The sequence below is a fragment of the Procambarus clarkii genome, chromosome 32 (assembly GCF_040958095.1).
Source record: "Procambarus clarkii isolate CNS0578487 chromosome 32, FALCON_Pclarkii_2.0, whole genome shotgun sequence".
Taxonomy (NCBI): domain Eukaryota; kingdom Metazoa; phylum Arthropoda; class Malacostraca; order Decapoda; family Cambaridae; genus Procambarus; species Procambarus clarkii.
In genome coordinates, this window is record NC_091181.1 from 3431487 (window position 1) to 3440661 (window position 9175).

A 9175-nucleotide genomic window follows, 5' to 3' on the forward strand; every position below is an offset into this window, starting at 1 on the left:
TTCATTTACATGTAATTAGCAAGACTTAAGTTCTTGTAAGTCCTTGATCAATCTGGGACGTTCGTTATGTGTGTACCAACATACTAACATATTAACATACTAATGTACTAATCTTAATATCACTTCGGGATAGGTCAGTACAACACAGTACACTACGACCCTAGAATCCTTCCCCCGGAGTTATGTTGGATATTTCCAACACCGAATACAACACTGTTGTATTCTCATTACTTATTACTAACAATACTAATTATTGTAGTAAGTAAAATTAACAACACGTAGAATTCTCATGTACTAATAATTTCATCTGTGCAGTAGGCTAGGAGTCTCACGTCACCTGACGCCAGTATTGCGTCAAATTTCCTTACAGTAAACACATTATATCCAATGTATGTGAAAATTAAACACGATTCTCTATACCTAAGGCATTCTGTATGATAACTAATTGCAGATGAATTGACTTCCAACTAAATGCCGAATAGAGCGTTGGAGTCATAGCGTCTATCTCGTAATAACGTTAACGTCACCAGTGAATGCCATGGGGAGACATTAATTCCTCTCCCTTATATATTTACTATTCTTAAATTGATAAATAATAATAATTTCCTCCTCTAAATAATAAACCCGTCCAGTCTTCAACGTTTCAAGCGTAAATGCGAGAAATATTAATGTTCGTGACAATAATTTGTTTTATGAACGCGGATGCGGCGTGGGTAGAGGAAGGCCAACTCAGTACACGCAGAGAGCCGCTCAGAGGCAGACCTGCGTATTCCGTACTCACAAGGAGACGCCATTGTCCAGCCACTAGGGCAGACGTTATCCATCCTCAGATGAAAGTCGCCACTGTGAGGCGTGAATAACCTTGCAGATAATATCTTCAGCTAGTGCTGGTGTCAAATAAGGAACCTTTTAACCTGGTTCTTGACGACACGTGACCGGCCAGCGAAGCGCGTCACTATCCAGGATAGGTCAAACCGGAGCCTGGGACGCGAAGCACGGCAATCTTAATACTTATACAGTGCCCACAGCTAAGTATATTCCTTTATGTGATGCATCAGGTAAAAGTTTAATGGTAGCTGGGTGATTGTCCGTTGTGACGCACGATAACATCTAATAACAGGTGATTAAATTCTGTCACCTGTAACTCTCAATTTCTTGAATATAGATTTAGTAGTTAAATTAGTTACTACTGTACATATTTGTCTTGCAGCACAAGAGAGGAACTCTCTATGCCGCCTTCTCCCATATTAATCCGTCCCTTTCGTCAGCCGACCGAGTCCAGAGAATAAGAGGAACTTCCATGGCTTGTCTAAAGAAATCATCATTAAGCTAAGACTATATTTTCTTTCATGATTCTATTGCAATTTCTTATGTGCAGAATCCCTCAGGATTAATATGTGGTTTACTGTAACTCTCATTGCTATACTCATAATCTATGTTTCCATCTATGGTAATGATAGCAGTTTCAATATAATTTTTATAGGATTAGATTATTATTAATTGAATTAGTGAACGAACCACACTAATTCCTGGACACACCTTCCGAGGTGTGTGCTTACCTCCAGTAATAACCCCCCAATGTAGGTGCTTGAGGGTTTGATTCATTTAATAATACAGCCCATTAATTATTTCTATGATCATAAATTCTAGTATTTTTATCCATAGTTACTGGTTTCATCTAGGAATTATTTAATGATCAGAAATTCTCAGTTTCCCTCTTTACTATAAAAGCGGGTGGTCCTTCGTAATTTAATTTACTACATTAATATTTAAATAATCAGATTCAAGCCCCAAATATCCCACAGATGTTCCCTCCATGCTAGATTTTATATTAACCAGGAAGGAGGAAGAGATATTTGATATTCAGTACCTTCCTCCCTTGGGTAAAAGTGACCATGTCTTTTTGGGAATAAACTATGCAATGCGTTATAATCTGGTAGAAAATAAGGAGGTTGAAGCAGTTCAAAAAGCTGACTTCAGGAGAGGACACTATGGCGACCTTAGACATTTTTTATAGTGAGTATAATTGGAGAGACTTGTTGCTAGGCAAGGAAGTAAATGAGATGTATGTCAAGTTTTGTGAAATATATGATAAAGGCACAAAAAAAATTATACCAAAGCAGAGATACACAACTAGGAAACAGGATTGGTTTGACAGAAATTGTGAGAGGGCCAGAGACCAAAAGACACAAAAATGGAATCAATATAGCAAGAGGCCAAACCCCCAAACATACAAGCGATACAAAGATGCGAGAAACAACTACACGTCAGTGAGGAGAGAGGAAGAAAAAAATTTGAAAAAGAAATTGTGGACAAATGCAAAACAGAACCAGGTCTATTCTATAAATTCATAAACAACAAATTGCAGGGTAAAGGATAATATTCAGAGGTTGAAAATGGGAAATAGATTCACGGAAAAAGAAAAAGAAACGTGTGAAACATTAAACGAAAAGTTTCAAAGTGTGTTTGTACAAAATGAAATCTTCAGGGAACCAGACACAATAAGAATTCCAGAGAACAACAGAGCACATAGAGGTGTCTAGAAACGAAGTGGAAAAAATGCTCAAGGAGCTAAGTAAGAACAAAGCAGTTGGTCCAGATGGAGTTTCACCCTGGGTTCTGAGAGAATGTGCACCTGAGCTCAGCATTCCACTTCAACTGATTTTTCAGGCATCCCTGTTTACAGGAGTTGTAGCTGATGTGTGGAAAAAGGCTAACATCATTCCAATCTACATAAGTGGCAGCAGGGAAGACCCCCCTCAATTATAGACCTGTATCATTAACAATTGTAATTGTCAAAATATTGGAAAAAATAATTAAAACTAAATGGGTAGAACACCTGGACAAAAACAATATAATATCAGACAGACAGTATGTTTTTCAATCTGGAAGATCCTGTGTAACGAATTTACTCGGTTTCTATGATCGAGCCACAGAGATTTTACAGGAAAGAGATGGTTGGGTTGACTGCATCTATCTGGACCTAAAAAAGGCTTTTGACAGTTTCACATAAGAGGTTGTTCTGGAAATGAATATATTGGAGGGGTGACAGGTAAGCTTCTAACATGGGTGAAAAATTTCCTAACTGATAGAAAAATGAGGGCCGTAATCAAAGGCAATGTGTCGGATTGGAGAAATGTCCCAAGTGGAGTACCATAGGGTTTAGTTCTTGGACCGGTAATGTTTATTGTTTACATAAACGATCTACCAGATGGAATACAGAATTATATGAACATGTTTGCTGATGATACTAAGATAATAGGAAGAATAAGAAACCTAGATGATTGTCATGCCCTTCAAGAAGATCTGGACAAAATAAGTATATGGAGCAATACTTTGCAAATGGAATTTAACGTGAATAAATGCCATGTTATGGAATGAGGATTTGGAGAACATCGACCCCACACAACCTATAAATTATGTGAGAAATCTTTAAAGAATTCTGACAAAGAAAGGGATCTAGGGGTGGTTCTAGATAGAAAACCGTCACCTGAGGACCACATTAAGAACATTGTGCAAGGTGCCTATGCTACACTTTCTAATTTCAAAATTGCTTTTAAATACATGGATGGTGAAATACTAAAGAAATTGTTCATGACTTTTGTAAGACCAAAGCTGGAATATGAGGCAGTTGTATGGTGCCCATAACTTACGAAGCACATCAACAAACTGGAAAAGGTGCAAAGACATGCCACTAAGTGGCTCCCAGAAGTAAAGGACAAGAGGGGTCTGTCTAATTACCACAAGCTACACAAGCTTCACAAAGCTTCCTGGCAATACGTTTGTAATGAATAAATATGATATGTTAGGTTAGGCTAACCTAACCTAACCTAACCTAACCTAACCTAACCAAACCTAACCTAACCTAACCTAACCTAACCTAACCTAACCTAACCTAACCTAACCTAACCAAACCAAACCAAACCTAACCTAACCTAATCTAACCTAACCGACGCTTGGATCGTCGACTTTATTTGGCGTCACCAGCTCTTTATTTTCGTCTAATTTCTTAATAAAAATATACTTTTTCAGATTAAAATTATGTTTTCTCGTGTTGTACATTCAGCACCAACATTATAATGAGTAAATATATCATATTTATTCATTACTAACATAAGCTTTCTGAAGCTTTGTGAAGCTTGTGTAGCTTGTGGTAATTAGACGGACCGGACAAGAGCTATGAGGAGAGGTTAGAGGCATTAAATATGAAAAACTAGAAGATAGAAGAAAAAGAGGTGATATGATCACCAAGTACAAAATAGTAACAGGAATCGATAAAATTGACAGGGAAGAATTCCTGAGACCCGGAACTTCAAGAACAAGAGGTCATAGATTTAAACTAACGAAACAAAGCTGCCAGAGAAATATAAGAAAATTCACTTTTGTAAACAGAGTGGTAGACAATTGGAATAAATTAGGTGAGGTGGTGGAGGCCAAAACCATCAGTAATTTCAAAGCGTGATATGTATGACAAAGAGTGCTGGGAAGATGGGACACCACGAGCATAGCTCTCATCTTGTAACTACACTTAGGTAATTGCATTTAGGTAATTACAACTCAACTGGTAAGTACAGTACTGCAATGTGCCATATCAATTTATTTAATTTCAATATACATTCTTTGTTATTTAAATTTTTCATAAGGCAAATGTGTACTGGCATATGCATTAATGTGATTGTATTTTTTTTTGGGGGGGGGGAGGGGAAAGGGCATTGCTGGGGCCGAACGGATGGAACGAATTCCACACTGGAATAAATCGGCTATGCCCCATAGCCGAGGACACACTGTATTACTCATTTAATTTCTATATTTACTGTCAACATTTAATGTCATCTAATTTCATGCATTTCTTTGATAAAGTGTTTACTCGTGTCCTTTATGATCTTCGTTATTTGTAAGTGTTGGCCCCATTAACCTTAAATTATAGTATGTTACTCTATGTTCTGATTTGTTAAAAAAAAAATGTTGTGAGGAGCAGTTCACTTGCTTTTCTAAATTACAACTTGTATTTCCATTCTATAATTAATGCAAATAAACTACTGTACTGTTGCTAGAACTTCTGACTCCATAATGTAATAGTCTATAATTGTCATCCTTAAGTATCACCTTCTTTGTATTAATTTTTTATTTTCCTGGAACACTCTCATTTTGTTAGCTTACTACTCTAATAGTATTAAGTGTTTTACCTCGTCACAACATTAATTAAACAATTTTTATATTATTAATAATTTTTGCCCGAAACGCTTTGCATAATAGTAGCTTCATTAGTATATGTAACTCCTGTCTCTTCATTGAACAATACTCTTATGTTCTTTGTACACACAATCTTTTGAATAAATAATAATAATATTATTATTATTATTTACACACTGAAAATCACACAAAAGTGATATACATCAATGAGAAAATTCACTCGGGCTGTGAGATGAGGCAAACCTGCAATGTTTGCATTACTTCATAGCCTCAGTGGATTGTTCATTGATGTATATCACCTTTGTGTGATTTTCTGTGTATCTGAAGTTGTGCATACAGTGTTGAACTACAGTACTTTATCCTTCACCTGAGTGCTTAGGGGTCTTACATAAAATTTGGACTGGCTTCAGGACTTCCTGTGATATCAGGATATCACAGACTTCCTGTGTTATCAGTAGAAATCCGATTATAAAACTTTTAGGAAGTCAGTGGTGGTACAGTGGTAGAGTATGCGACTGGCAATGCCTTGGTTGTTGGTTTGCAACACCACACAGTCCCAGTGGATTTTCGTATTATTATTATTATAAAAATTATCATATTCGATAGACCAATGTCCACACCCCAACAATGCCATAGGCCTATTTCCACACCCCAACAATTGCATGTTGGGGTGTAAGACAATGGTGGAGCAGAAAGTACTCCAGTACTTACGGTGGATGATGAGAGTGCGAGGAACAAGGTGGTCAGGTGGCGCCAGTGACTCCTTCCTTCAACAGTTTTGTCTCTCCCTCGTGGTATATCCTCAATGTCTTCAGTGGTGTGGCCTCACTACACACTTACACTGCCACAAGTGTCCTGAGAGTACTGTGGGAGGAACAATTTGGCGGGTATTGTGGACACAGGTCTTTAAGACAGGCGAACTTCACGAGTCGTGGAGACGTGTATAGCAACCTTTGTTGTGATGACGTCACTCGCTCGCTCGCTTACTCGCCACGTCGCTCTTCCCATTTTCTTCGGTTACTGATCTTTGCTGAAGTTTAATTTACCTGAAAGCCACTAATATTGGTGGCCTCAACGAGGACAGGAAGCTGGCGGCTTGTTAAAGGTTCTACCCATTTGCCTGGACGATCTTTTCTATCTGTATTTTAAAACCCAGTACAGATTTGGCGTTTACCTTACCTACTCTTTGGCGGGTAGGCTGTTCTACGGGTTTACAACCATACGGGTGAAAGAGCATCTTCTGTTTTCTGTCCTACATTGAGGCTTGTTGAGCTTGAACCCGAGAATCTGACCTTTTGAAGAAAGTGTCCAGATCGACATCGTCCAAATTGTTTAGTATTTGAAAGGTTTCGATGAGCTCCGCCCTGTCATGCTGGTTTGCAGTGTTATATATTTATTTATGCATTTATTTATTTATATATATACAAGAAGGTACATTGGGATTGTGAGGATACATAGCATAGTAATTACATTCTTGTAAAGCCACTAGTACGCGCAGCGTTTCGGGCAGGTCCATGTACCTTCTTGTATATATATATAAATCTAAGAAAATTTTAAGTAGGTAAATACTAGCAAAATTTATAAAAATGATAACAGATACATAGCAAGAAAAAAAATAAGATGAGAAAAATTTGTAGGTATATTAAGACACATAGGTAGCTCAGATTGATTGCAATGACAGCTTGAATGGTAGTTAACAAAAATTAGTATGCACAATACAGTATATAGCTTGCACAAAAGCACATAAAAAGAAGACAGCAATGAACACAATGAGAGAGTTGTTTGGATTAAGTACATAAAGATTGGGAGATTTGGTAACACTAGATACAAAGCAAATTTAAAGCTCAGTGTAGGAAACTACGAAGATGAAATTAGGTACTTTTTGGTTTTGTTTTTGAATGGGGTAAAAGTTGGACAGCTTTTCAATTCACTAGGGAGTGAGTTCCATAGACTGGGTCCCTTTATTTGCATAGAGTGTTTACACAGATTAAGTTTGACCCTGGGGATATCAAAGAGATATTTATTTCTGGTGTGGTGATAATGGGTCCTATTACATCTGTCCGGGGAGAGTTTCAGAGCAGAATTTGCATTTAAGAACAGGGTTTTGTAAATGTAGTTGACACAAGAGAATGTGTGGAGGGAGTTAATATTTAGCAAGTTTAGGGATTTAAACAAGGGAGCTGAGTGTTGTCTGAAAGCAGAGTTTGTTATAATTCTGATAGCAGATTTTTGCTGGTTGATGATGGGCATGAGGTGGTTTGCAGTGGCTGACCCCCATGCACAGATACCATAATTCAGATAGGGATAGATTAGTGCATAATATAGTGAGAGGAGAGCAGAGTTAGGAACATAATATCTGATTTTAGAGAGTATACCAACTGTTTTAGAGACTTTCTTAGTTATGTTATTGCTATCTAAAATAATTAGACGAGCCAAAACTAAATACTATGAAGATAAATTTACCCAAATAAAGAGCAACATTAAAAAAACTTGGAGCACAATTTCACAAATATTGGGATCAAAGAAGATTTCAAATAACAAACCAACACTCCTTTCCAATAACGTTGGTCAGCTTTCAGCCTCTGATTCTGCTATTGAGTTCAATAGGTTCTTCTCTTCCATTGGGTCATCCCTTGCAAATGATATTCCATCTTCCTGTACTGATGTTAAGGACTATCTTACAGGTAACTATCCACAGTCTCTGTACCTAAAGCCTACTAGTTCCACTGATGTCAATGAAATAATCCTTTCCCTTAAAACCAAGTCTAGTGCCCTCGAGGAGATACCAACTTTAATTTACAAAAAAGCCTCCAGATCTCTAGCCCCTGCTATTGCATTGCTCTTCAACAAGTCACTTGAACTCCAAACCTTTCCTGACATTCTAAAAAAAAGCAAGAGTAACCCCTGTCTACAAATGTGGTGATCTCACTGATGTTTACAACTACAGACCTATATCAATCCTGCCTAACTTGTCAAAAATATTCGAAAAGCTAATCTACAAGCAGCTTTACTCTTTTCTAGCCAAACACAATATACTTAGCTCTTGTCAATATGGCTTCAGACCCAAAAAAAGCACTAACGATGCACTTATTAGTATGATTAACTTAATTCACGCAGCTCTTGATAAAAAGGAGTTTCCTGTTGGGTTATTTGTGGACCTGCGTAAGGCTTTTGACACTGTCAACCATCAAAACCTTCTTCTTAAATTACATCATTATGGAGTCAGAGGACACTCCCTGCAATACCTCAAATCTTATCTTATTGACAGGCTCCAGTATGTTTCTGTGAATAATACAATTTCTCCCACCCTACCCATCAACATTGGTGTTCCTCAGGGCAGCATACTTGGCCCTCTCCTCTTTCTCATCTACATTAATGACCTTCCAAATGCCTCCCAACACCTCAAACCAATTCTATTTGCTGACGACACAACCTTCATTTACTCCAGCCCTGACCCCCTTGCTCTAAATGCCACAGTAAATACTGAGCTAGAGAAAGTCCATCTTTGGCTAACTGCCAACAAACTCACCCTTAACATTGACAAAACGTTTTATATTCTGTTTGGCAATAAATCCTCTAATCAGAAAAATCTCAAAATAAACAATACCCAAATTTGTAACAAATTAGATGGCAAATTCCTTGGCGTTCTCATCGACTACAAGCTGAATTTCCAGGGTCACATTCTAAATATATCAAAAAAAGTTTCAAAAACTGTTGGCATTCTTTCTAAGATCAGATATTATGTACCCCGCCCTGCCCTGGTTATACTCTCTATTACTCCCTCATCTATCCATACCTCAACTATGGTATTTGTGCTTGGGGTTCTACTACCCAAAATCATTTACGTCCTCTTATTACCCAACACAAAGCTGCTATTAAGACAATATCCAACTCTGGCTCCAGACATCACTCGATACCCTTACTCAAATCTCTGAATATGTTAGATATTAAGTCACTGCACATTCTCTCTTGTGTATTATAC

At 37.6% G+C, this 9175-nt stretch overlaps 1 protein-coding gene across 2 annotated transcripts in view; it reads right to left on the reverse strand.

Moving 5' to 3' along the window:
• Positions 1 to 6384, reverse strand: part of LOC138370570 (tripartite motif-containing protein 5-like) — a 502851-nt gene extending 496467 nt beyond the window's left edge. Inside the window, exon 1 of one of the 2 annotated variants that reach the window (XR_011230142.1) lies at positions 5905 to 6211. The gene's annotated coding sequence lies outside the window, so the exon portion shown is untranslated. Of the gene's footprint in view, positions 1 to 5904 lie in introns of both variants that reach the window. The other variant, XM_069334962.1, reaches the window with a different exon arrangement.
• Positions 6385 to 9175: the final 2791 nt, after the last annotated feature.